This window comes from Carettochelys insculpta, chromosome 6 (genome assembly GCF_033958435.1).
Source record: "Carettochelys insculpta isolate YL-2023 chromosome 6, ASM3395843v1, whole genome shotgun sequence".
NCBI classification, from domain to species: Eukaryota; Metazoa; Chordata; order Testudines; family Carettochelyidae; genus Carettochelys; species Carettochelys insculpta.
Window position 1 is genome coordinate 61,165,559 of NC_134142.1, and position 27,960 is coordinate 61,193,518.

The window sequence follows — 27,960 nt, forward strand, 5'->3', positions numbered from 1 at the left end:
TAGGGAAGATGTTTTGGGGAGTGTTTCTATTTTGCCTCAGAAGCTAAGACATAAGGGGGAATCTGCAGCATTTCTCAGTTCCCCATTCTCCCTCACCAAATTGTGGGGAAATCCCTAGACTGGGTCTCAGGAGGTCTAAGTTCACTTCTCAGCTCTGTCTCGGATTACCTCTGTGACCCTGGGCAAGTCTTTTAAATGCTGGACTTCTATTTTCATCTGTAAAATGGAGGTAAGTAAATAATGATACTTTTGCTCCTACCAACTGACTTGCTGATTTATTCAGCAAGTGTCTCTGGTCAGACTGTCTTTTACTCTCTTTGGCTGCTTCTACACTCTCCCTCTCCCCTTGGAGGTGGCATGATAATGAGGCAATTCAAAGCAAACTAATGAGGTGCTAACATGCATATTCAGTGCCTCATTAGCATAGTGGTGGCCACATGCATTTCAAAGCGCAGACTTCGAATTGCAGATTGACAGTGTAGCTGCGGGCCGCTTTGAAATAAACACCCCACTTCGACATTCCCTTACTCCCACAGAACTAGATCGGGCAAGGAGCCTTTGTGCCCAGCACCCAACAATCGCTATCTAAGCATGCAGGAATGTCCCTCTTTGTGACATTCTTATGCCTCAATGTCTGAGTTAAAGTGAAATGATGGAAGCGCTTACAAGTGTGTCTGGGAGCTCTTTGTTCGGAATAGCTCCAGGTTTGTTCAGGCTATCACCATCTGGTATCATCTCTGGGTTCTGAGATCTTTTACCGTCCAGTTTTGACGTTCTCCACCATTTTGACTTTGCAAAATGACACCAGTGCGGTGTACGGCCATCGCAAGGCATGTTTCTCTGCCATGCCTATACCACTGTGAGATTAGAGGTAACTGGACCAATCTCCACCCGTCCCTTATCCGTAACTTGCATACAGTCACTTCATTTACACTGCCACAGATGGCAGGTTACTTGGCCCGACTGCCACCTGCACAGACCAATACATATCTTCCAGCACAGCCCTTCCAGGCAAACATCAACATATTCAGCATACACAATAACACTGAATGAGCACAGCCCTTCGTGGCAAAACACAGCACTCATCTGCCACCCACACAAGTCAACACTGCCAGCACACACATGCACAGTGACCTCAAATGCTGCTCAAAAATCTGAGCCAGTGAAGATATGGAGATGTATCACTGAGAGCTCTTTTATTTAGGCTATCATCAGGCTCAATCATTCCCTGTATGTGAGGTCTGGTACAGTCCAGATTTTATGTTCTAGGACACATCTGGCTTTCTTTTACATGTGTAGTAGCCAGAGGTGCTGAGACCTCTTCTGGGGTGAGTGAAGTCCCTGCTCTACAGGGTGAGCTGAAAGTCAGCTGGCCTTTAGCTCACGTGGAAGAGTGCAGTGCTTTAGACCCTATGTTTGCAGTTTCTGTCTCTGGGGCTGGCAACCGAGGTCTGTCAGTGTTCCACATGCAGTTTGCTTTGCAAATTATACCTGGCTGACAGCATGGGCTTTCAGCTACTCATCCCCTTCAGGAGGGAGTTACACAGGCCATTCTACACCGGGGATTTGTTTTCTTCTTAGACTTCTTCATTGCACTAAGGAAATGATTCGGGTTTGGAGGAGAAGCAGTTGTAGGCCTTGAGTCCCTGCTCACACCTGTTTAAAATAGGAATGACTTCATTGAACTGAGCAAAGTCATCTTGACTTAAACTCAGTTGTACCAAAATCAGACCTGCCGCATACTGTGCTTTCTTGTCAGCTGTACATCTCAAAGGATGTGTCAAGGGTGGGTGAGCATTCCCATCCTGGTTCTACCAATGGGGCAAGCCAGAAATGGGACAATAACTGACTGACTTGTTCTAGTCGGCACAGCAGCATAGTGACAGCTAGTCACTGGACACAGGTCTCCTGATGCCCAAGTCCCTGCAAAATAATGGTCTACTGCAAAGAATGGCTGACAAGAAAATTAGCCTGATTTAATCGTACGCCTCAGCTGCTCTGTCTCACTCCAATGACCTGAAGCAGGTTGAAACCAGTTAAGCTGGGTTTATAGCTCCTGCGTACTGCTGGAGTGACAGATGGGCACCTGTGAATCCAGCAGTAAAACTTTATTACCTAGCCCAGTCATAGGAGGTGGGACAAAACGTTTCAAAAATAAGTACCTCAATCATACCCATATCACTGTTTAGACCTGGCCATTGTTGCCTCTCCTAAGCACTGACCCAAACACTTTGCTTCAGACTTAAATTTTGAGGTTCAAAAAAGTTCAGTCCCCTCTTTTGTTTGCTGTTCATTTTCCCATGACGTTGAACTTCCTGGTTTCTGTCTGAACTGAAAGTGGAAGAGCTGAATTAGCAGGAGAGAGGCCTCTCTCGTTTTGCTCCCCAGAACCAGGAAGAACCAGAGATCTCATGACAGTTGATTTTGTCATAAGACTTCCAGCCCTTTTTTCAAGCTCAAGAAGTTTTGACAAACTGATATAAGTAGCTGAATTTGGGACTGCTTATCTGAACTGCGATCTGCCTTTGGGAGCCCCTCTGACTTGTTTTGGTCTGAAAATCCTTCTGAACAAAGGGAATTTTCCACAGGCTGAGAGACTCTCTCATCTGAGGCTCGTAGGGTTCAGGTGTTGTAAGTAGAAACAAAGCTCATGGATACAAACAAAGTGAATGCACTTAATGAAACTTCAGCACATTTCAGTATGATGGCCACAAAGGTCACCAGCTTCCTGGCCACCTGAGAAAGGCTTGTGCTGTACTTGGGAGGGTGACCCAAGGCCAGCTACAAAAGCACTTTGACTTGTACTCTGATGTGCCTGAAACGAAAGCCCATCAACGAGCCAAAGACAGAAACTGGAAACAGAAATCTGCATTGTCTAGCCCTCCTTACAGGAAACAAGTGCTTTTCCTACAGAACTGACAGCCTTACATACATATGATAATGGTGCTAAAGTGCAGTTCTACTCTGGAAGGTGGTTTTTGCACAAATGAGCTCTGTCATTCTCTACAGTTCTGCTCCGTGGGTGTATTTACAGTCAGATCTGCTGATGTTCAGTAACAAAAATTAGAATGTATTACTTTTTATGCCATTTAGCTGTGCTTAACTTGTGCCTGGGCTGAGCCTGACCCCTCTAGGTTTGGCGGTTCATAGCCCAGGCACCTCTGGGCTTGCTGCCTCAGTTATGAATATTAAAAAGGCTGCTTGAGCCCTTGTATCTGTTCCATTACAAATTCAGCGCTGTCTGCGAGGCTGGCACACGAGGAAGCTGGATTCTCTTTAATTAAACCAAAACTTTCAGAAGGGGTGGCGAACTCTGGGCGATTTGTGACCGTGAAACAACTTAAGTTGATTTGGAGTGTTGCCTTGAAAAACCTGAAGTGTCTCAAATTGGCCCCCAAAAATCAGGGCCCCTTTTTGAAGATGCCACTCTCAGCGCCAGGCAGTTGTATCTATCAAAGCTCACTGATGGTAACAGGGTTGCATGGGGGCCACTGAGGGCATCCTCTGAAGGTGATGGCGCTGTACGGGTGCCACTAGGGCTGGGCTTAATTTGGCTGCAGAAGCTCAAATGCTGGTGATGTGTGAGGCAGAGCATGGCTTGCTTCTTGGATGCTAGGCTGAACTGTGGAGGTGGGGTCTTTACAGTTGTCAACTGAGCACATTAGATCTGGAATTCACTGAGAAAAGAGACGTAGAACCTCAAAGCCTCCCCCTGCCCTGTGACTCTTCTGAGCATCACTACGCTGAAACTCTTTTGAGCTTTACATTTCAAGTGGTCACACACGAGAGAATCATACTCATGACAGGGAAAGCGGCTGCTGCTCAGGGGACACTACAACTTCTCATTTCAGGCCCCGTTTCCAGGGCAAAGTCTGTCACATCAAAAGCTCGTGTTATAAGAGGACAGCATCCCAACTGTGTTACAACAAGAAATGTCCTCCTTAATGCAGAATGCTGTGAAAATAAGCCTGCATGTGAGACCTCGATCCAGCAAAGTCTCTGCTGTGAAATCTTGGCAAAGAGAAGGGCAGAGACCATCATGTTGGGTCGCGATTTTCAAGGATCTGGATTAGTGAGTCCATTGAACTGTAAATGATACTCCAGCACCTCTCCTGTCTGTCACTTAAATGGACTGATGAGAACCACTTAATCTTATGTTCATGTTTGGTAGGAGGGTACCAGAGACTGAATCAGAGTAAAACCAAAGCACCCTCAAGTTAAGGAAACTTGGATCCAGATTCAGGTGTACTATTTTTCCAAAGGATCAACCATAGCTGTGTCTACACGTGCACGCTATTTCGAAGTAGCGGCACTAACTTCGAAATAGCGCCCGTCGTGGCTACACGCGTCGGGCGCTATTTCGAAGTTAACTTCGACGTTAGGCAGCGAGACGTCGAAGTCGCTAACCTCATGAGGGGATCGGAATAGCGCCCTACTTCGACGTTCAACGTCGAAGTAGGGACCGTGTAGACGATCTGCGTCCCACAACGTCGAAATTGCTGGGTCCTCCATGGCGGCCATCAGCTGGGGGGTTGAGAGATGCTCTCTCTCCAGCCCCTGCGGGGCTCTATGGTCACCGTGGGCAGCAGCCCTTAGCCCAGGGCTTCTGGCTGCTGCTGCGGCAGCTGGGGATCCATGCTGCAGGCACAGGGTCTGCAACCAGTTGTCGGCTCTGTGTATCTTGTGTTGTTTAGTGCAACTGTGTCTGGGAGGGGCCCTTTAAGGGAGCGGCTTGCTGTTGAGTCTGCCCTGTGACCCTGTCTGCAGCTGTGCCTGGCACCCTTATTTCGATGTGTGCTACTTTGGCGTGTAGACGTACCCTCGCAGCGCCTATTTCGATGTGGTGCCGCGCAACGTCGAAGTTGAACGTCGACGTTGCCAGCCCTGGAGGACGTGTAGACGTTATTCATCGAAATAGCCTATTTCGATGTTGCTACATCGAAATAAGCTATTTCGATGTTGGCTTCACGTGTAGACGTAGCCCATATTACATTTGCATGACAATATTTGCATTGCAATAGCTCATATAGGCCCCCATGAAAATTGGTTGTTCGTTGTGCTAGGTGCTACTTAAACAGAATGAGACAAGCTCTATCCTCCCTCCCCAGCCCCAATCACATGCACACAAACATAGAGGAGTCAAAGAATGAAGTAACTTGCCTGATGTTACGCATAAGGCCCCACGTTTTCAGTTTTTATTGGATTTAATTTTTTTTTCCAGGAATTTGCCGATGTTTCTTGCTACAATAAAAACTGGTGAAAATTGGTGCAAAAGCTGTCGAGGATTTTTCTAGGTAAATACCAGGGTTTGTTTTGCTGTACAGAGGAATGGGGGAAAAGTATTCAGTGAATTAATGCTTTGCGGAATGAAAATCAATGAGATTTGTTGCACAACTAACACAGAACTCACAACACGATGCCATCTCATTGTTTAAGAAAACAATATCTCAAGCCCCACATAAACTTTTCATTTGAATAAACAGTTTACTGCTGTAGACTTAAATCTTCTAGCCTATAAATATTTACACTTAATTGGGCCACCCTATTTGCAGTACATGCCCTCAACTTCATCCTTTTACCCTGTTTTTGTTTAAACAGTCGAATATTTGTGTTCTGAAATGGATTCTCATACAGACTTTTCGAGTCCTTCCCCCCGCCCCCGCCGTTTTAGCATGTCAGATTTTTAAACCGTTATCTGCTAACCACTTGCAACGTGTATGTGGTGGGCATAAGATTCTGCAGTTCGTTCAGATGCACATGCCCTTCAGAGCTTGTGTGCATGCCTGTTTGTTTACTTGAGTATCTTCTAAACTCATGCATAGCCGGACTTCAAAAGGTAGCTTTGCAGGTACACATGAACTAACGTATTATTGTAATACAAGTGTCTGATGTGCTCTATTTTCCTAAAAACTGGTTTTTATTTTATATGTTTCATTGATACACAAGTAGGGTGAAAAATCATGGAAAAAAAGAATACCCGGGACTCTCTTGGTAAAAATCAGTTTAAAACGAAAACAAAGGGCCTTAATTATACAGCACACCCTTGGGTGGGTGGCGGGTAGGGAGGGAGGAGAATTATCCCCCAGGGTTTTCTGGATGTTAGTCCTTTGCCCTGTCTCCCATTCCATGTCACTTCTTGCAATTGACGTTAATAAGAGCTGTGAGTGGAACAACAAGGCCTCAGATGAGCTCCACAGCTGTACAATATGTTAAACCAGTGATTCTCAACCAGGGGTACCTATACCTTTTGGGGAACTCAGAGGTCTTCCAAGGGGTACCTCAACTCCTCTGTCTATTTGCCTAGTTTTACAACAGCCGTGTCTACACTAGCCCCAAACTTCGAAATGGCCATGTAAATGGCCATTTCGAAGTTTACTAATGAAGCACTGAAATGCATATTCAGCGCTTCATTAGCATGCAGGCGGCCGTGGCGCTTCGAAATTGACGCTGCTCACTGCGCGGCTCGTCCTGACAGGTCTCCTCTTCGAAAGGACCCCGCCTACTTCGAAGTCCCTTTATTCCCATCTGCTCACAGGAATAAGGGGACTTCGGAGTAGGCGGGGTCCTTTCGAAAGGAGCCCTGTCGGGACAAGCTGCGTGGCGGTGAGCCGCATCAATTTCGAAGTGCCCCGGCTGCCCGCATGCTAATGAGGCGCTGAATATGTATTTCAACCCTTCATTAGTAAACTTTGAAATGGCCATTTACATGGCCATTTCGAAGTTTGGGGCTAGTGTAGACATGGCCAACAGGTTTACATAAAAATCATTATCTAAAGTACAAACACATTTCATACAGGGACTTGTTTGTACAGCTCTGTATTTTACACACACAGGTTTAAGTACAGTACTTATATTCTAATTAATTTATTTTTATAACTTTGGTAAACATGAGACGATAAGCAATTGGTCAGTAACAGTGTGTTGCAATACTTCTGTATTTTAAGGTCTGATTTTGGAAGCAAGTAGTTTTTAAAAGTGAGGTGAAACTTTGATCTTGCATGCTCCCATCACACTCCTGAAAGGCTACACTTATCTGGAAAGGTTGAGAACCACTGGTATAAAACTGTGGGTACTTACAATTTTTTTAAAGGAGTACTTTATATAAAAGGTTGAGAGACACTGGGTTAAACAACCATCCTTGCCCAGATACAAATGTTTCCCTTTTCAAACTTGCAAACTAATGCACATTCCAATTTGGATCCCATCGGAACAACTCTAGTGGAAACTCTTTGACATTGTTTCACCTGAGGCCCCATATCGCTTAGTCAGGGAGTGGCTGTTGATAAGATGTCCAGAAAAGGCAGCTGAATTCAGAACTTGGGTACAGCTGTCCATTTTTTTCCCAGGGAGAGGGTCCGGTCCAAATGCTAAGGCTGAGGACGCTGTTGCGCTGAGTGCCGGGGGGAGGCTGGAGTTCACACATGAGTCAAAATGCCCCGTGAGTGTGCATGAGCCCAGAGATCTGCACGCTTTTCCCCAGCACATACTGCTTCTCCCCAGCTAATCTGCTCACAACTTTGCATTGCCATAAAAGTGACAAATGCCTATGTGGTGAGGTCACTGGTTCCCTGACCGGCAGCAAGAACTCACAGCAAAGAACAATGACTGTGATTAGAGGAAAGATAACAGATTAATCAGCAATTCATTCCACCAGTCACTCAAATTGTGACGGTGACCTCATCTTTTATGAAGTGAGGGGCAGTGCTGGCATTAGCTCCCATAGGAAAAGGGGAAGTTTCCCAAAGGAGGGTGAGCCAGGAAATTTTTTTGCCTTCAGGTGCTGAGAGCACAGTAGCATCAGAACATTGTGCCAGGAGTGTTCTGTTGCCAGGCTGGCAGCAAATGGTTGTCGACCCGCCTCCTGTAGGATTCTGGAGTCTCTGATCTAAGAGGATCCTTATCTGTGGCCATAAATGTTTTCTGAGTGGCCCTTCACCAATCATAGGGCTCATCTACACTAGCCCCCTCCTTCAAAGGTGCATATGCAGCACCTCATTAGCATAATTCCCACCATGCAAACTTTGAGGTTACTCACTTCGAAGCAGCGGCAAGCAGCGTAGCTGCAGGCAGTTAAAGTACCTGAGAAACTTCAAAGTTCCCTTACTCCCATGTATCACATGTACAGTGCGCACCTCATTGCTATTCTCCAATCTGGCTCGTTTACATGCCCCCTTTGAAGGAGGGGGCTAGCGTAGATGAGCCCATAAAGTCAAAGACTCCTAGAACACTAGAACTGGAAGGGACCTCACCCTAATGGCAGAACCAAGCACTGTCTAGACCATCCCTGATAGGTGTCTATCTAACCTGCTCTTAAATATCTCCGGTGATGGAGAATCCACAACCTCCCTAGGCAATTTATTCCAGTGTTTAACCACCCTTACAGGGAGCTTTTCCTAATGTCCAACCTAAACCACCCTTACTGCAGTTTAAGCCCATTGCTCCTTGTTTTAGCCTCAGAGGCCAAGGAGAACAATTTTTCTCCCTCCTTCTTGAAATACTCTTTTAGGTGCTTGTGAGGAGCTATCATGTCCCCTCTCAGTCTTCTCCTTTCCAAACTAAACAAGCCCAGTTCTTTCAGTCTTCCCTCATAGCTCATGTTCTGTAAACCTTTAATCATTCTTGTTGCTCTTCTCTGGATCTTCTCCAATTTCTCCACATCTTTCTTGAAAGATAGCACCTAAAACTGGACACAATACTGTCAGTGTTGCCTTTCCCATTTCAGATGTGACCAGCCTCCACTGCCATAGCTGTTATCTCCTCCTCCACCCATGGAAAAATTCATCTGCGGTTGTGCAACTCAAGGGCTTGATCGTGCAAGTGAAACCAACACACCTCTGGGTCTGGTGTTCTGGCCCATCTAGTGGCACTGAGATTACTTAAACAACAAAGAGTCATCTCTCCAGTCTTTGTTCATAGCTAGCTGGCGTTTAGCTCATGCAGGAGAAGCTCATGTTCTAAACTCCAGAGGTGACAGATTTGATTCTACCGTCCGATGGTGGAGTCTGTCTGTGTTCCACGAGCCTCCCCAGAACTCACAGCGCTCCAGGATAAGCAGCAGGAGTTTCAATCTTTTCCCCATGCACCTGCTCCCTGCTGTACAAGTGCATGAGCCACAGGATGAAAAAAGGAGCAAGGGAATGGGTGTTTTTGTGGGGAAGTGGACTTCTTGTTAGCCTCTGGCTTCTCGGGCAGCTTGCTCCATGGTCCCCTGTGGGGCCTGACTCCAGCTGCAAAGGCAGGGCTAATTTGGCATCAGTGCTCCCATTAATGGAAGGCCAAGTTCCCCTCTGCTCCTGGTCTGACTCATCACATTGCACTTGTGCTTATGCGTTTGCATTCCCCAGGATGAGGCTCTGAGGACAGCGGAAAGGCTCAGCCTAGCAGGGAGGGCTATTTCCCACCAAACTCCTGGCCAAATGCTTCTTGCATGGCCGAGAAGCTGTAAGAGGACCTGTGAGCTTGAGCTGGGGAAGAAAGGCCTAGTCCCATACCCTAGAGCAGGGGAAGGCAAACTTTTTACGTCAGAGCCCACTTTTTGTCCCTGCCATTAAAATAAAGGAAACGTTGCAGTGAGGGCAGGTTTGCAGAAATGTTGGCGGTTCTCCGAATGCGTCGAGAGCCCACACCCCATTCAATTACCCCCACGTCTCCCCTTCACCAACCTAAGGCTTGGAGAGGGAGTTGGTGGGGGTGCAGGTGGAACTGTGGGCTGTAGGCTGTCAAAGGGAGTTTGGAGGCTGGAGGCAGGGAGTGAGTTTGGGGGTCGCATGGGGAGTGGCAGGAGAGGGTGCAGGCTCCAGAGAGAGTGGGGTGCAAAATGGTGTGTGAAAGGGGTACCAGGCTTATCTGGGAACACCCCCAACAATGACCTATCAGGGACAGGGGTCTCCAGGCACTGCTGCCCCTGTGTACTCCCCCGGTGCCCTGCATGCTTCCCCAGTTCTCCTGCCACCCCGTGCACTTTCTCCACACATCCGTGCCTCCCCTCGACTGCTCCCTGGGCCTTCCCCTGCCTCCATAACTCAGAAGTTGCTCTAATCCTGCTGCACTGCCAGGAGTGGTGGCAGAGTCTCCCTAGGACATTTTAAATCACCCAAGGGAGACAGGCGTGGCAGTGGGACGCACAGGCGGTGGCGGGGGAGTGTGTAGGGTGGCAGAGGGCAGGAAAGGTGGGAGCAGGAAGCAGCACCAGCAAACAGTGAGTTTTGGTGGGGCACAGCCCCAGACCAGGAATAGTCCTGGAGCTGGGGCCTGCAGGCTCATATAACTCACTCCCTGTAGGCGTGAGGGTGGATGACAACTGAGAAAGGGAGAGAAACAAGTGTGAGGCCTGTGTACTAGTGAAAACTGAGAGAGGTAGATGGTCAAAAGAAAGTAGCAAGAAAAGGGGTGGTATGAGCTATCTTCAAAAACACCTTAGCTGCTAGTTAGGACACAGGAGCTGTGTCTACACGTGCACGCTACTTGGAAGTAGCGGCACCAACTTCGAAATAGCGCCCGTCGCGTCTACACGCGTCGAGCGCTATTTTGAAGTTAACTTCGACGTTAGGCGGCGAGACGTCGAAGTCACTAACCTCATGAGGGGATCGGAATAGCGCCCTACTTCGACGTTCATCGTCGAAGTAGGGACCGTGTAGACGATCCGCGTCCCGCAACGTCGAAATTGGCGGGTCCTCCATGGCGGCCATCAGCTGGGGGGTTGAGAGATGCTCTCGCTCCAGCCCCTGCGGGGCTCTATGGTCACCGTGGGCAGCAGCCCTTAGCCCAGGGCTTCTGGCTGCTGCTGCGGCAGCTGGGGATCCATGCTGCAGGCACAGGGTCTGCAACCAGTTGTCGGCTCTGTGTATCTTGTGTTGTTTAGTGCAACTGTGTCTGGAAGGGGCCCTTTAAGGGAGCGGCTTGCTGTTGAGTCCGCCCTGTGACCCTGTCTGCAGCTGTGCCTGGCACCCTTATTTTGATGTGTGCTACTTTGGCGTGTAGACGTACCCTCGCAGCGCCTATTTCGATGTGGTGCCGCACAACGTCGAAGTTGAACATCGACGTTGCCAGCCCTGGAGGATGTGTAGACGTTATTCATCGAAATAGCCTATTTCGATGTTGGCTTCACGTGTAGACGTAGCCAGGCAGAGCATTGCAGGAAGGTGGAGTGCTGGTAGCAGAAAGTTGACTTCCAAGACAGGGGAGGAGTAAGCAAGACCTGACCAAGGGAAAGAGAGATAGAAACAACATAGTTTTAAGAAGATATAAGGTCACAGAGGTAAATGGGGATGTGGTCTTGGATGTGTGCAAAGCAGTGCAATTCTTTCAGGAGGGGGAGGCAATGGGGTCACCTGCAGGTGGATAGGAAGAGCAGGGTATTTCCTTGAAAGGTTACTGATCACACAACCCAGGCCTGCAATTGCTAGAGCAGTTGTTTACCAACCAGGAAGGATGTAAATGTACTTAAACGAAAGCTGCGATTCTCATAGTCACGGGACTCTAGGAGCTGGGACTTTAAGAAAACCACTAAACATTATAGCTGCGTCTACATGTGCACGCTACTTCGAAGTAGCGGCACCAACTTCGAAATAGCGCCCGTTGCGTCTACACGCGTCGGGCGCTATTTCGAAGTTAACTTCGACGTTAGGCGGCGAGACGTCGAAGTCACTAACCTCATGAGGAGATAGGAATAGCACCCTACTTCGACGTTCAACGTCGAAGTAGGGACCGTGTAGACGATCCGCGTCCCGCAACGTCGAAATTGCTGGGTCCTCCATGGCGGCCATCAGCTGGGGGGTTGAGAGATGCTCTCTCTCCAGCCCCGGCGGGGCTCTATGGTCACCGTGGGCAGCAGCCCTTAGCCCAGGGCTTCTGGCTGCTTCTGCGGCAGCTGGGGATCTATGCTGCAGGCACAGGGTCTGCAACCAGTTGTCGGCTCTGTGTATCTTGTGTTGTTTAGTGCAACTGTGTCTGGGAGGGGCCCTTTAAGGGAGCGGCTGGCTGTTGAGTCCGCCCTGTGACCCTGTCTGCAGCTGTGCCTGGCATCCCTATTTCGATGTGTGCTACTTTGACGTGTAGACGTTCCCTCGCTGCGCCTATTTCGATGTTGGGCTGAGCAACGTCGAAGTTGAACATCGACGTTGCCGGCCCTGGAGGACGTGTAGACGTTATTCATCGAAATAGCCTATTTCGATGTCGCAACATCGAAATAAGCTGTTTCGATGTTGGCTGCACGTGTAGACGTAGCCTATGTGACTTATGATCCCGTTATTACTTAGGGCTTGTCTATACTAATCAGAAGATTGACCTGGTCAGGGTTGATTTTCTTGGGTCCGATTTTGTGTGTCTAGTGAAGACATGGCAAAACTGTTTTCTCTGGGCTTCATGGTCTAACCCCATACGCCACGCTATCGCTTTGAGTAGTGAAGGTCAACATGAGAGTATAGAGGCTAGGGCTTCGCTAGGAAAATAAATTGATTCTAGCTATGCAAATGCCATAGCTAGAATTGTGCATCTGAAATTGACTTATTTCCCTATTACAGACTCTGCCTTAGTGCTGCCTGGAGTTCAGAGGACATGCCCAGATTTCCCCTTAAGGTCCCTTGCAATCCTTCACTTCTGTAATTCTATCACGAGAGCTGGCCACACTGACACTGAGCTAGACTTGTCCCTTTTTGATAATGAGACAATCAGGAAATTCACAGACCTGGAAAGTTTTTAAAACATTTTTCCTTTAAAAGGGTATTCAAAGTTTGCCTGTGTTATGCCTTCTGGTGAGTCTGCTACAGTCACTTCTAAATATCATGGCTAGAAGTGCAATAAGATTCACCCCAGTATCATTCTGGCTGTTGTGATTTATCTGTAGAAATAGGTTTGGGCATCTGGAATGGTCTATATGGATGAGAGTGTGCAGGAAGAGGACTCTTCCACACAGGAAGGATATTTTTATAAACAGGAAGTGTTGTCTCCTTCCAGATTTACTTCTGTATCAAGTCTTATTTTAGGTGGAACTGTGTGATTAAGGAGAAGAAAACAAGCAATTTATTCACAGGATGGAAGGGCAAATTAGCACATGATGAAAAACACGTATCAGGATTCATTCTAATCCCACAACAGTTTCAAGCTGGGAGAGCCTCTACAGATTTCAGTGGAATTACTGCTAATTTGCACGTGTGTAACTGAGATCAGAATCACACCAATACTTTTTTAATTAAATGCACAAAAACAAAAAAGCCCTAACTTCAGCTAAACTACTCGTGTGATCGTCGTTAAGTGTGCACATAAAGTTTTGCAAGACTGGAACCAAAGACTTTAATATGTTATACATCCTTCAGTCCCTGATCACTTTGCTGATATGGCGTATCCATGTCCCTCGCCTTCCTATTTTGTCATTATCTTTATGAATTGTACTCTGTTTCGGGGACTGAATGTGACTTCCTCTGTTTTTCAGAAATGCCACACAGTATAATACCACAAAATATATAAAGGATTATTATATCTACTACATCTTAAACCTCTCTAATCTGGCACTTTCTCATCTGGCAACATCCATAATCCGGCATGATTTTAGTTAGCTGGATGACCACTTACCATGGGTGTGGCCAGGTTTCCTGTAGTCCCATAAAGTTTGTTTCCAGCCACCAGTCCTGGCTCTCAGTGTTCTGTGCTGTTACTTAAGTGTAATTTACCCCTAAATGTCTTTTAAGAGATAAGTAAGCAAAGGAAGCTTGGTAATGCTGCTAGACGATATTGACCTCTCATGGTCTGGCAAATTCTATTGTCTGGCACTGGTCAGATCCTGAGGATGCCATATTAGAGAGGTTCAACCTGTATCTAGTTTAGGGAGTTTGCCTGTTTGGTGAAGAACTCCTAAATGGTAAGCGCTAAGACCACCAAATTCAGTCTACACTTTCCTCTTATAATAACTTAAAGCAACATAAGGGTTTAGTTGTGCCAGGAAAATGGAATGTACCTGGAATGGGATTGCCTCTCATAAAACCACAATAGAAAAGAGAATTGCCAAATCAGGTACAGTCCTCAAAATTGACACAACTGAGCAAATGTTGGAAGAGGCTGAACCAGGAGGAGCCAGAAAAATAGGACAAACCTGGGCTAGGATTGCTTCTCGGTAAACCTTACAGAAAAGAGAGAAAAGGGAGAAATCTGGAGTTGTGCTCTGTTTTGCAACGACTAAATCAATGCTTAAGGTTTGAAAACTAGAAGAAAATGTCATTGGAAGCTAAACTGACTATGGCCTTTTTTTGTTAAAACATAGCAAATGATAAAAGTTTATTTGAATGAAATAAACTGCACACGATGGAATTCCCATTTTCAAAATTGCAAAACAATTAAATGTAAAATTTTAACAGTCCTTATTTTAAGGAACTCAAAAATTAACTTCATAAACCTAATGTTATTTCTGAAAAATACAATCTTTTATATAAAGAATGTACATTTTTTCCTTTTGTTTTCCAAAAAAAGCCACCCAAACAATCCCTTAATTAAATTAAGGATCTGAGCAACACCAGGTAAATCTGCTACGTAAATACACTACATTAATCCAAATGATGCTCTTTTACTTTCCCTTGGTAAAAGGGCAGCTACTAAAAAAGGTTATCTATTAACTGAGGGCAATTTCAATTAAAAATTGTATGCAAATGTGCCACTACTAAACATGGATGGTCAGAGTAGTTTGTAAATCAAAAGTGATGGTAGTTTTAACCAATATTTAAATAGAAAGAGGCCTGAATCAGAACACTGGATCCAGACTTGGGGGAAGTGGGGTCTGCCAGACACCTGTTGTTCCCAAAGCTTGCTTAATTGGGGCTGTAAAATCCTAAATCCCACCTTGCCAAAAAAAAAAAAATTCAGAGGCTTACTTGAGCTGCCAGAGCCGCCACTGCCTGGACCATGGCCACTGCCGGAGCTGCCACATGCTCCTCCCACCAGGGGTGGGGCAAGTACGTGGGCAGACGAAACTTGCACATGCCACCAGCCCTGGTAGGAGGACCATGTGACAGCTCTGGTGGCGGCAGTGGCTCCTCCAGCCACGTGGCACGGTTCTGCAGCTCCAGCAGTGCAGCGCCATTCCCAGAGGCTCCAGCCACATGGCGCCCAGCAGCTCAAGCTGCATGGCTCTCAGCGGTTCCAGCCAGCTCCAGCAGCGTGGCGCCCGGCAGCTCCAGCACAAGCGCAGGGTCCAATAGATCTAGCCATGCCACTGGGCTCTGGCTCCTCCTGCAGTGAGTGAGCAGCAGGCATTTGGGAGGGGGGTGGGACAGGGGCTGGGGGAGCCTGGTGAGAGTGGGTCTTAGTAAACTCTCTGATTTAATGGATACCCAGGTTTAACGGACATCTCACCCCCCTCCCCCATTAATCCATGACATTGAAGGTTTACTGTACAAATCAGAAAACTAGACATGAAACCCTCCTTCCCCTTGGATTTTAAAGATCTTCAGTTATAATTCCAGGTTGGGATTTCCTGGTACAGGCCAATCTCTAACATTAACAAGTCAATGTGTTTCATACACAGTGTAGTAATACCCAGTAATGTAAACAGGTTTATTTGGTTTATGTACACAGATTTGTGCACAGACAGATGTCAGGCATATGCATTTACAGCCTGAACATGTCAGAAATGCACTATAAATATTTTCTCCAAACAAATGGGAAGGGGTGACCCTTTCTCCAGCGGAACTTGTATTTCTGGTAAATAAAAACTAATGGCTTCCAGCTGTTACTGGAATCTGAAGCCTCTCCGAAATCATACAATTATTACCATCGGTTCATCAAGCCTCTACTCAGAAGCAATGGTCCCCTCTGCTGCATCCATGTACGCCACCATCCAGTCTGGAGGGTCTGAGTGAATTGAGCTCTGTTAAGAAGTCAGAACTACGCCCAGGCAGTGCTTTCAAATCAGTTGCAAGTTTCAGCCTGTTCCATTAGAGCAGTTTTGGGGTGTGTGTTTGTCTATGACAAATAATTTAATCTTCTTCCAGGAAAAAGTGCCAATTTCTCAGATATTTCTTCTGGTTTCTTGGAATTTAGGGGCATTCTACTGGGAATCAGTACGACTAAAATGCAAAGTAGTCTTGTGGCAGTCAGAATTAAATGCAAAACATCTTTTCTATGTACTTCTCCTGTAATAATCCTTTCTAGCTTATCCCCTTTGTCAATTCCACCTTTACAAGAAAAAAGCCCCAGCACTGGGCAAGCTCCCCAGCTTCTATAAATCAATGAAGTTGATAGAGCTACATTAGTTTACACTTATTGAAAATCTACCTCAGTAACATCCTCCTGCCAACAGGAGTGGAAGAAAGAGAGAGATTTGAAGGTTACTGTTGTGGAAGGTGCCCAAGTACCACACTTTTAGGCAACCCTGTAAACACCAGACTGTCCAAAGAAGTTCCATTCATTATTTACATATTTACCTTCATGATGGTTAAATAATACCTGTGCACCCAGCGGCTGCCCGTCCATAGTTCCATGTGCCATAATCTGATCTCAGTTACACCAGCACGGAGCTAGAGCTGCTTTGCTACCACTGCATAAAACCAGAGTAAAATATGGCTGGGGGAGAGGGAGGGAGAGAGAAGAACTCCTGGAGAGATACCTCTAGCTCAATGGTAGGGAGGTAGCGTTGCCGAGTGTCATGTCATTTTCTTCAGCTAACCTATTAAAGTCTCCAGCATTGGTTTCAGTAGTCACCTGAAGATGGCTGCTGATTCTGGGATACCCCTGGCCAATCCTGGAATGTTGGCTACTTTAGAGAAAGGCCCGACAGCAGACCCTGTCACTGTGAATTTTGATAGGTCTATTTAAGTCAGTAGAACTGTGGCAATTTGCACCACCTGAGAAACTGTCCTGAGGGTCCGTGTCTTGCTTTTGATGCTAAATTCCACCGTTCAGGCCTGACTGAGGGGATCAGCACTTCAGCGCCCACAGGCGTAACAGGCCAGGAGGCACACGTGTTACTGCTTGCAACCCAAAAGGCCTGTAGCACTCCATAAATATCCGGACCTAAGGTCTGAAATCCAACAAGAGAGTGTAACGTGCTCACCGCTGAACAATGCGGAGGCACGTAAGTGTGAACAAGATGAAAACCCTCATGGCTCTTACTGATGACCTCCATTCACAGCTGTTCAACTGTGATATTAAACTTGTCACACATTTTGAAATGTCCTTGCGAGCAACTGCAGTCATGTAAACCTCTACCGTGGCAGGTGCCCCCCTGGAGTTGGGCACAAGCACACGGTGCTGCAGGAGGGAGGAAGAGGATTGGTGCAAACAGCTGAGTTCACTCCTTTCCTGCATTGGGTGCTGGGTGCTTGGGAGGGGAGAGCACGAGGCACAGCAGATAGCTGGGCTGTGGGAAGTAGATGTCTCATGGCAGTGGCCCTGGCCCGGTGTACTTAGGATAAAGATCCAACGCCACTATTCCTTGCAGCTCTGGAGAAGAGCTTGGCAGCTCAGCCTGCTGTCGGTCCCTCTTAGAAGTAGCCTTGCCTCTCCCTGCCCCCACGTCTTCCCACCTCCTCTGCAGCCCCAACAACCAGCTGGCCAGTTGATCCCCTTCTGACCCTTTCAGATAGCCAGTTGGTTTGGGAGTCCACGAGAAGCCGTTGCATTAATTTGTGCCCCTCTTAATCAGGCTGTTTCCAGCTGTCAACGCTGACAGGCTCCGTGGGGAGAGACACCGTCACCAAGTCTGAACTGAGCCTGGAGCAGCTTGGGCTGGAGGAGCAAAGTTGGCTGTGTGACAAGGGCTACGTCTACACGTGAAGCCTACATCGAAGTAGCCTATTTCAATGTGGCGACATCGAAATAGGCTATTTCGATGAATAACGTCTACACGTCCTCCAGGGCTGGCAACGTCAATGTTCAACATCGACGTTGTGCAGCACCACATCGAAATAGGCGCAGCGAGGGAACGTCTACACGCCACAGTAGCACACATCGAAATAAGGGTGCCAGGAACAGCTGCAGACAGGGTCACACGGCGGACTCCACAGCCAGCTGCTCCCTTAAAAGGCCCCTCCCAGACACACTTGCACTAAACAGCACAAGATCCACAGAGCCGACAACGAGTTGCAGACCGTGTGCATGCAGCATGAATCCCCCGCTGCAGCAGCAGCAGCCAGAAGCCCTGGGCTAAGGGCTGCTGCACACGGTGACCATAGAGCCCCGCACGGGCTGGAGAGACAGCGTCTCTCAACCCCCCAGCTGATGGCTGCCATGGAGGACCCCACAATTTCGACGTTGCAGGACGCAGATCGTCTACACAGTCCCTACTTCGATGTTGAACGTCGAAGTAGGGCGCTATTCCGATCCCCTCATGAGGTTAGTGACTTTGACGTCTCGCCGCCTAACGTCGAAGTTAACTTCGAAATAGCGCCCGACGCGTGTAGCCACGACGGGCGCTATTTCGAAGTTAGTGCCGCTACTTCGAAGTAGCATGCACGTGTAGACACAGCTAAGGAGACTGTTTTACTGTCAATAAGTGGTGGTGTTGTCATGTCAGTCGAGAGATATTAGAGACAAGGTGGATGAGGTAATACCTTTCTTGGGCCCAACTTCTTCAGTAAAAGGTTTTCTTTCATGCCCCTTGTCTCACCTCTGAGGAGTGATGTGCCACACAGGTGCAGTTGTAGAAAAAGAAGTTTATGAAGGATGCTGAGAGGCCGGTGTAACTGCTGAGGCTCTCATTTTTGATCAGCAGCAGCCTGGTCCTGCAGTTTGTTTCTGGTCCCCCTCATGCCACACCCGGAAAAGGTCACACCTAAAACCTGATCTTCTTCCTCTAGTTCCATTCCTTTGCTACAGTTCCCCGGCACTGCCCCACCTCTGCTGGTCAATAGCTTCAGAGTCTGCACCAAAGAGCTGCATGGTTTTATCTGCATCAGTATCTTCTTCACTGGCAATTCTGCGTTGTCTTTCCCTCTCAGTTAGACCAGTGCAAATCAGGAGCGGTACTAATAATACCATCTGTTTAAATCGTAAACCAGAGACCTAGGTGACCACGTTGCCTATGGAAAATACAGGGCACTGACCTCTGGGATGGGGGACTGCTGTCCCACGTCAGGGCTTCTGGGTGATGGGGGCTACTGCCCCATGGTGAGGCACTGGGGATGGAGGGTGCCACAGCCTCCTGATGATGGGGGCTTCACAACCTTCTGGCAGGAGGATGCCAAGAACAGGGGTTTTGCAGCTTCCCAGCAGCGGGGAACAAAGAATGTGGCAGCCTCCCTGTGCAGTAGCTTCCACCCTGCAGGACCTGCCTCCCCAAGGGGGGGGATGCTGGGGAACAAGGCATTAGCTTCATGGAGGGGATCCCAGGCAGCAGGAGCTGCCTTCCCTATGTATGGGACACCAGGGAATGAGGCAGCCCTCCCATGGCAGAGCTTGCCAGCAGGGGGAGTTGCCACCATGGGGTGCTAGGGAGTGGGGCAGCTGCCCCATGGAAAAACTCTTCTGCAGCAGCAGCTGCTGTCCCAAGGCTCAGGGAACCAGGGAAAGGGGCAGCTGCCCCATGGAGGATCTCTCTGGCGGTGGGGGCTGCAGCCCTGAGACACCAAGTCACCAAGGAACAGGAGCCCTGCAAAATATAGGACAATTTGCCCATTTTCTTTAAAAAGCTGGGCTGCCTGTGAGACAGCTTAAATAAGGGACTGTCCCAGGAAAAACAGGATGGATAGTCACTCCACAGAGATCTAACGTGTATTTTCCCCATTTCTGAAATGACTTTATAATACCATTGGAAAAGCTCTAAAGGTGTTTGTTTCGATTTCTAACTGCATTGAAGCAAGACAGAAACGCTCTGACCAGAACGTCACTGTGCTGAGGAAGGGGTGGTGGGTGACCCATAGAACTTACACTTTAATGTAAGAAACAAAGTCCCCTAGAACAGGTTCAGAGTGAGGAAAGGAGCTTCCACCCACCATACCACCCATGTGCCCTCCTCTCCCCTCCAGAGGATCAACCTGTCAAGATGAGGTGATCCAATGATCTCCCTGGTCCAGTGAGTACCTGCTTTCTCTGCTGTGAAGACCATCCAGGGTGCCGGTTATCACACTTATTGTTTTGATGATGTGGCCTTCTGTCTCCTGTAAACCGGACTGAAGCCACCCAAGTCATTTTGCAAAACGCACCAAAATGCCATAAAAGACAGAATAGACAATAATAACAGAGGATGTAGCAGATTGTTAGCATGTATTATTAGCCCAGGAAGTGCTGGGATTAATCACTCCAGCAAAAGCAGCTGTAAAGGATGGAAGTGGTTGATCAAAGTGGGTTTTTTGTTGTTGTACAGGGATCATTCTGCTGAGCAGCAAGACCCAGTGTGGGGCATGAGAGCTTCCAAGGGCATCTGACGACTCAAAGGCCCGAATGAAGGACATCACCAGAGCTAATCAAGTAGGAAACCCACAGCTAGGTGGAAATGATGGAAATGAGTCCTTCGCCGCAAGGAGTTTTTCCATGGCTTTCATTTCCTAAGGCCGGACTTTTGAGGTAATAAAACTCACAATCATGGAAAAATAAATAACGGGACAATGAGAAATGTTGCTCTGTGGGACTGGCCTACGTGTGGCAGGCTGCTCCTCACTTCTGTGCTGGTGTGCAAGGGAAACAAGCAGCCTCTTCCTTTTGTACTTCACACAGCGCTTGGGCAAAAACGTCGCCCTCCGCTTCCACTCATGCAGCTGCCACTCCGTCCTCGTGCCTGGCAGTTGCTCAGCACCACAGCTGGGGGCAGGGGGAGAGGGAGGGCAATGGAGGCCGCGGCTGCCACTCCTGATGGGTGTAATAATAGGCACATTTCTCCCTGTGTGTCTACGAGCACCAGAGGCACACAGCCTCCTTGGGCCCCTTCTGCACCTGCTCAGGGCTATTGCGAAAAGCCACTAGTGAGCCTGAACATTTTAATGAGGTAGACGTGAGTGAGCAGAAGAAAGGAATACTCAGCTCAGTCTTAGACACATCAGGCCGTATCCTTCCCCTGGCGTCACTCCAGTGGCGTGAATTTGGCCGAGTATTTGCAGCTGAGGAGGAAAAACTGCCAGAGCCCCATGCCCTTGGCACTCTCCTCTCTCAGGGGGTCAAAGGATGCAACCTCTGACCAGGTATTGTGTTGGAGCAGTTCTTCAGACTCCAGGGGCCATGGCAAGCCTCCACGGAGCAGAGCCGTGAAGGGAGCGAGGTACATTTCCTGAGCAGCAGAGTCCAGAGGCATTGGGCTTCAATCTGAGCTCATTTAAATTGGATTTGCACTGGTACCACTCCACTGATGCCAGAAGAATTATTCCTAATGTGCACCTGTGTGACTGAAATTGGAATCCGATCCATGTGGCCTGTGGACAGTATAATTGCTCCACAGCTGCTGGCGATGGGGGTGGAGGGTGAGGAGTGAGTCTTATTATGACCACGATCAGCCAGTCTGGCTGCATCCTCCCGCTCCTGGTAGGGCCCAGCCCTTCCTTTGCTGGGCAGGGGGTTCCAGAGTTCAGCTGAATGCGGCAGGCTGCGTGCAGACTCAGGCAGGTGCCGACTGCATTGGATCTGTGTTCACTTTGGACTTCTGGGGCTCAGAAAGTGAAACAGAATGTTGGGTTTGAACAACAGCTGAAATTCTGGTCTCACATGGTGAGTTAGGAGAGAGTTTAGCATTGACCCGGCCATTTGCTAGCTCTGGCAGTGTCCTTCCCCTAGCACTCTCTTTCCAGAACTGTCCTGTACATGGGGTAAGAGGACAGGCCCCCATGACTCCAGCCTATGTACAGGTACATGACTTCAGGGGCTGCAGGTGCTTGAAGTTCCACCTTTTGATACCCCCATGCTTGCTGTTCCTGCCAAAGCCAGACAAGTGGAAGCTGCCTCGTCTACAGCTACTCTACGGGAAAGGAGGGCCTCTCTCGCCCAGCCCTCTTGTTCCCACAAGAGGGCAAACAACATGATTCAACCCCAACCCAGGCACATCAGAGAGACAGGGAAGCAGACTCACTACATAAGTTTTTCTGCTCCCTGCTACCCCTCTCAGAAGCCATTGGTTGCTTCATTGCTTGTCAAACCCAGCTAGAACAGTTCCGTGCGTGCTTTGTGTTTGACAGTCAAAAACGAAAGCAACCCCTTCTCCCCAGATCCTGCAGCTGCTGGGCTGCCTCTTTTACTTCCCTGAGCTGAAACATGCAGCAGCGCATTCGGGTGAAAGGGAGAGCAAACCATCCGCCTCAGAAGACTGACAGAATGAGAAGTGGCAGAGAGGAGCCCTTGTTTAGAAGGGAATTTGACACCACAGAAGCTCTGCTCCAGGCTGTGTTGCAGCATGTTTCCCTGGCTCACGGACTCCATGGGGGTTTTAAATCACAGGGTTGTGCACTTCCTTATGTCTATTTCACTTGGGAAGGGATAGCAGGGAAGAATTTCTTCCTAGTGGAGAGGGGTGTGTCCGCTCTGCTTTGAGGGGAAGTTACCGTGGAGGAGGTGTGGCCCAAAGGCAGCCTACAAACCAGACACGGCCTCATGAGAAAGTGTCTGCAAGATAACCTGGGGCTGCCCTCATCTATCGCATGGAGATGTGATCCAGAAAGATTAGGGCCCAGATTTATTCCTGCCCCAGTGCAGAGCCGAACACAAGGGCTCAGAGTGTGAGTGTCTCACCTCCCATAATTCTGGGGCTGCTAAGGGTGGATTTACCCACTAGCACTCAGTGCTTCTCTGACTTACTCAGCACTGCCCATGGTCCCTATATGAGTGCTGGGGACTAGGCAGGGCACAAGACTTCCCTGCCTACCCTCTCACCTCTGTGTTAGGGCTCTTTCCCAGAAGACCAGGAAGTTGTGTTCCAGCTGCTTTGCGTTATCTATCAACTGGCCACCCTGGTCCTAATTCCCCACCATGCAACTTGTTGAGTCATAGAGCCATAGGTGCTGGAAGTAGGGATGCAGGGGGTGCTGCAGCATCCTCTGACTTGAAGTGGTTGCCATTATATACAAGGTTTACCATTTGGTTCAATAGTTCTCAGCACCCCCCACTATAAAAATTGTTCCAGCAACTCTGCAAAAGAGCTGGGCAGGAGCTGGATGGAAAATGCAACTCCACCTGCAATGAATGAAGAAATCTGAGACTGGGGCATGTTGCAGTCACTTTGCTTGGGTGCAAATGACAAAAGCTACCATGCGGTGGGGAATCAGGCCCTCACGTATCCCGAGAAGAAATGATCCTGCTCGATTTGAGTCACATCCACTCACGTAAAGAGAGACGATTGCATGCTGGGAGCCTCAGGCTCTTTTTGGGGCCACAGCTCTATATTAAATGCAAAGGTTGCTGTGATCTGCTCCATCTTATGTAAATCAGGTTCATCGCTGGGCACCTGGCAAGTTGTGAAAGCAGCATTAAAAGCATAGTGGCCTCTGCCATAGAAGATGGGCAGTATTTTAGATTCTCAGCACAGAAGGTCCTTACGTACAGCATAGTGCTTGACAGTACAAGTGGTGCATTCCTAGCACCAAGGAAGGTGTGATCTACGCTGGGTGTGATGCTCACAGACGCTGAAGCAGGGTTGCCAAGTTGCTACTTCTGAAAACCAGGCACTCCAGCAGGAGCACCAGAACTGCCCCGGCTCCACCTCTTCCCTCTCTGCCCCCCTCCAATCAATCTTCCCACCCCCTTCCTCATCACTGCATCCTCCCTTCATTTGCCCCCACATGCCCCAGCTGGCCTTTTCTGCCCCTGGTGGTGGCCCTGGCCGAGAAGGGCTGATGCGAGTTGATGCCCCAGTGCATCCTCCCACTGGCGGTAACTGGAATTTTGGTGGTGTCCATTCAGTACATCAAACCAGACACTGTATAGGTCCACCTTTGACTGGACTTTCTTATCAACACCAACCCTATGTCGAAGAGCAGAAGAATGTTGCTATTACCATCACGATTTGCTTCCACCGTTGGCGTGGAGAGGCATTCACCAGGGAAAGGGGGAAGAAAAGGGAAAGGGACAGCAAATTCCATCACTACTTGCCTCGGAGGAGAAACCTTTCCTCCTGGAAAGCAAGAAATCTTACCCTCTACAAGAACTGTGTAAAGGCAGTCTGAGAAAGCTGTGACATCAGGGGTAGGAAAGGTTGGGGGAGCAGGTCAGAGGAAGCAGCACCCCCAAGGCATGGTGAGGAGGGTTTGGAGAAGGTGGAGTGTGAATGGCTGAGTGAGAATGGCTTTTGTTATTTTAATACCAATGATTTCAGACATTCAGTTTCTGTTGATGTCCTGAACTCTGCCCCTGCAGTCAGCAGCGCCTCAGCTGTGCCAAAATAAACACAACTGCCTGGCCAAGGAAACACAGTGAGAGCCTTTCCCTTGCAGCAGCAGAAGCAGCAGCAGCATCCTCCTCCTCCTCCCAGCCCCTGGTATCCAGTTACCTGCTCTATTTAAAACAGCTCAGTAGATAAATATAGAGCCACGCTACAATTCAGGCAACCAGAACCATGATGCAGGGAAGGGTAAATTGATAGTGTCAGTGCAGCAAGAGGGTGGGCACATGAATAGCCCCTGTGATGCGCAGGAACCGAGGTGCTGACCAGGCAGAGAGAGATGGAAACACCTCAAGCGCTTTGATGATTTCAAAACAACCATATGGCCATGGGAAATATTGACCCTGGCGCAGGGTTTCATGAAGGCAGCAAAATGGGATGTAATGGCATGTCTCTCTCTAAAGAGCTGTCAGGGCACTGGGGCCTCCTGAGGACAGCCGCTTCGGTTCCTGAGTGCAGGTGCCCAGCCTGGCGTGCTCCCATTTGGAAATAGAAACCCTCAGCAGATGCGACGGAGCTGGTTTCTTCCCCAAACGATGCTGTGAACAGCTGAGCCGCATGACAGAGGAGGTGGGATCAGACAGCCTTGATTCTGGAAGAGTCATCACCTGAAGCTTTTCTTTGTCCAAGGGGGCATAAGCCACGCAAAAGGCAGCGGCGTCCCATCGGGAATGCGGTGGAAGAGGGAAGCGTATTCAGCCACGTGCATCGTGTTGATGAACAGGGAGAAACAAATACAGCCAGGGAAGTTAATGCCAGTGACAGATTAAGGCAGGGGATGAATCAGATAGGTGTGTCTCATGCTCCACTGAGAGCCCCAAGTTCCTGAGAATATTAGTACGGGATGAATATGAGCCGCAAGTCCCTAACTTTTCACTGAGGCGCACAGGACTCTGTCACACTTTCCCCACCCCATGACTAGACCTGGGCTATTTAATGCCACTTTCCCTGTAAACAACAGTGCACCTTTCCTAGTGTAAGCAAGTGAAATGGGAGGAGATGCCTTGTGATTTTCTTTTTTTTTTTTACTCTGGATCTACTTGAAGTCAGTGTGACAAACAAGAACTGTGAAGCAAAAAATGTCACGAAACAATTGCAATTTCATTTATTAAAGCCCAATCATTCTGGTATGATATGGTATAGACTTGGGTGTATATCATACCTTCCTCCCCAAGAAATGTATTGTAACAGAGAGGTAGCCAGGTTAGTCTCCGTTCTAACAAAACAAGACAGTAGTCACGTAGCACTTATCACCTAATAAATCATTTTGTTAGTCTTTAAAGTGCTATGTGACTGCTGATTTGTTTTGTAAGACACGTATTGGAGAGCTTTGAGGTACGCAAAGGGGAGAGGGCTTTCAGAGATCACAACACAGCTGGTGAGGATAAAATATGTCACTAGGGGATGCTGTAATCAGCCAGGGGGCAAATTAATCCTGTGGGCACCTGTCAACAGGAATGTCAGGTCACAGCCCAGCTGCCAGTATGCCTCTAACGCTATGGCTACACTAGAAGCATCCGTCAACAGATATTTCTGTCGGAAGAGATTTTCCAACAAAATGTCTGTCAACAGCATGCGGCCACACACAAAAGCAGATGGAAAGAGCGATCTGCTCTGTTGACAGAACGGCCAGACTGCCTGGACGCTCTCTCAACAAAACAGCCAACCAGAAGCCCAGCAGACAGAGCTGCCCGATGTCCTGGAAGCCCTGTCTATCGAGAGAAGGCCTCCCCAGAGTGTCCACCCAGCTTTTTGGTTGACAGATTGTGTTGACAAAGGCACTCTGCCTCATCTAGGAGAGGCGGAAGTGCCAAGTTTTGTTGACAGGCTGTCGACAAAATGCGTTTTGCGTGTGGATGTGCGGCGAGTTTTGTTGAACAAACTGGTTTTGTTGAAAAAACTCACTAGTGTAGCTATAGCCTAAATCTCTCAGACTGGAAGGTGAATGGACAGGTAGCTTAGGTACCAGCAGGAGGCACTCTGATCAAACTGAGGCTCACAGCAATGGAGGAGCCCACCCAGAGTGCAGGGATGCAGAAAGTTTGTAGTCCAGTTGCGGGCACTTTCATGAGGGCCATGGGTACAACCCAGTTACAGTTGGGTACAACTAGAGGTCAATCGTTTGTTCCTAAAATGAACATCACACCACTGTGTGCTGCGTAAACACTGAAGTCTCACAGCTGGTTTGCACAGAGCCCACCAGCTTTTTCAGCCTTGCTTGATCAACTAATATTCCTCCATCACACTGCAGGCAGGGCATGACTGTCCCAGCACACTGCAATTACTGGAGCAGTGTCAGTACGAGTCAGCCCCTGCCAATGGAAAGCACTTTTCGAATTCAGGGGCTCCCACTTCCTAGCCTGTTTAACTCTATAAGCAAAGAAGATGCCAAAGTATGCCCAGAGCACCTCTCTGACATGTAAATGCCAAAAGCTGTGAGGCAAGGGGCATAAGCATCCCCCAGACACCTAGGTGAATGGTCTGCTCTTAGTGCTTGGGCAACCGCCCCTTTGCCTTCTGGTATCGTGAGGGGTCTGCCACGATAGCAATGAAATGGGTTCTTTTTGCCTTCCACAGGTCCTGACAACAAAGGCTAACGGGGCCAATGCAAGGGTTTTTGGCTGCCCCCCCCACACTTCCAATGCAGTGCCATGGGACAATAGAGCAAGGAGCGCTCTACCTATTAAAAAGGTTTCCTGGTGACTTACTGTGCATACGACAACATGAGAGCAAAATAAAGCTAGTAAATTGGAACTGAGTTTATCATTTCACTTCAAACATTTTGAATAATTCAACAGGAGGCCAGAATTTCTATTAATACCAAACATTACTGCAATTAGAATGGAAAAGAACGTGCATGTTAAGTGGTATTTGTTAGCATTAGCAGTCAGGTATTCAGTTCACTACAGGTCGAACCTCTCTAATCTGGAACTCTCTTGTCTGGCCACACCTGCAATCCGGCATGATTTTAGTTAGCTGGATGACCCCTTATTATGGATGTGGCCAAGTTTCCCGTGGTGCCAAAAAGTTTGTTTACAACCACCACTCCTGGCTCTCAGTGTTCTGTGCTGTTATTTAACTGTAATTTACCCCTCAATGTCTTCTAAGAGCCAGGAAGCAGTGGAAGTGTTGGTAATGTGATAGACAATATTGACCTCCTGTGGTCTGGCAAATTCTCTCAACTGGCACGAGTCAGATCCCAAGTGTGCCAGATAAGAGAGGTTCAATTGGTATTACTTAAACAGTGATGAATAGTCTACAATAATTGCACAATCTGAATCTTACATGTACTTATAATTCTCCTTTTACAGCCTCGTTAAACCTCTTACCAAACATTTCAAGTCCAACATAATATAAACTCTTCATGGGCACCGCGTCTTCAGGGCCATGGCTCGTAACACCGCGGCGCAGCTGTTGTGAGTTGCTGACTGGCCTTCACAAAGCAGCAAGCAGCACCGACTCAGCTGTGTGACTGGCTAGCACTGGGCTAATGAGAACGACTGGATTGCCAGACCCCGCCCCCCGGACACCAGACCCTGGCGGGGCTCTTTGGAAGGGATTTCCTGATATGTTTCAGCTGAATTTATGTACACAATCGTGCTCCACACTGTGAAATCAATAATGTAACTCAGCTTCTCACAAGGCAGTGCTGCATCATTTTACAAGTACGATATTTGGTACTT

General features: G+C 48.3%; 1 long non-coding RNA gene across 1 annotated transcript; it reads left to right on the top strand.

The window, feature by feature from the left end:
* LOC142015374 (uncharacterized) lies at positions 1-27,960 on the top strand. Its single transcript, XR_012646141.1, has 3 exons — positions 1-229; positions 20,288-20,487; positions 27,589-27,960. It is a non-coding gene; the product is annotated as an uncharacterized LOC142015374 (long non-coding RNA).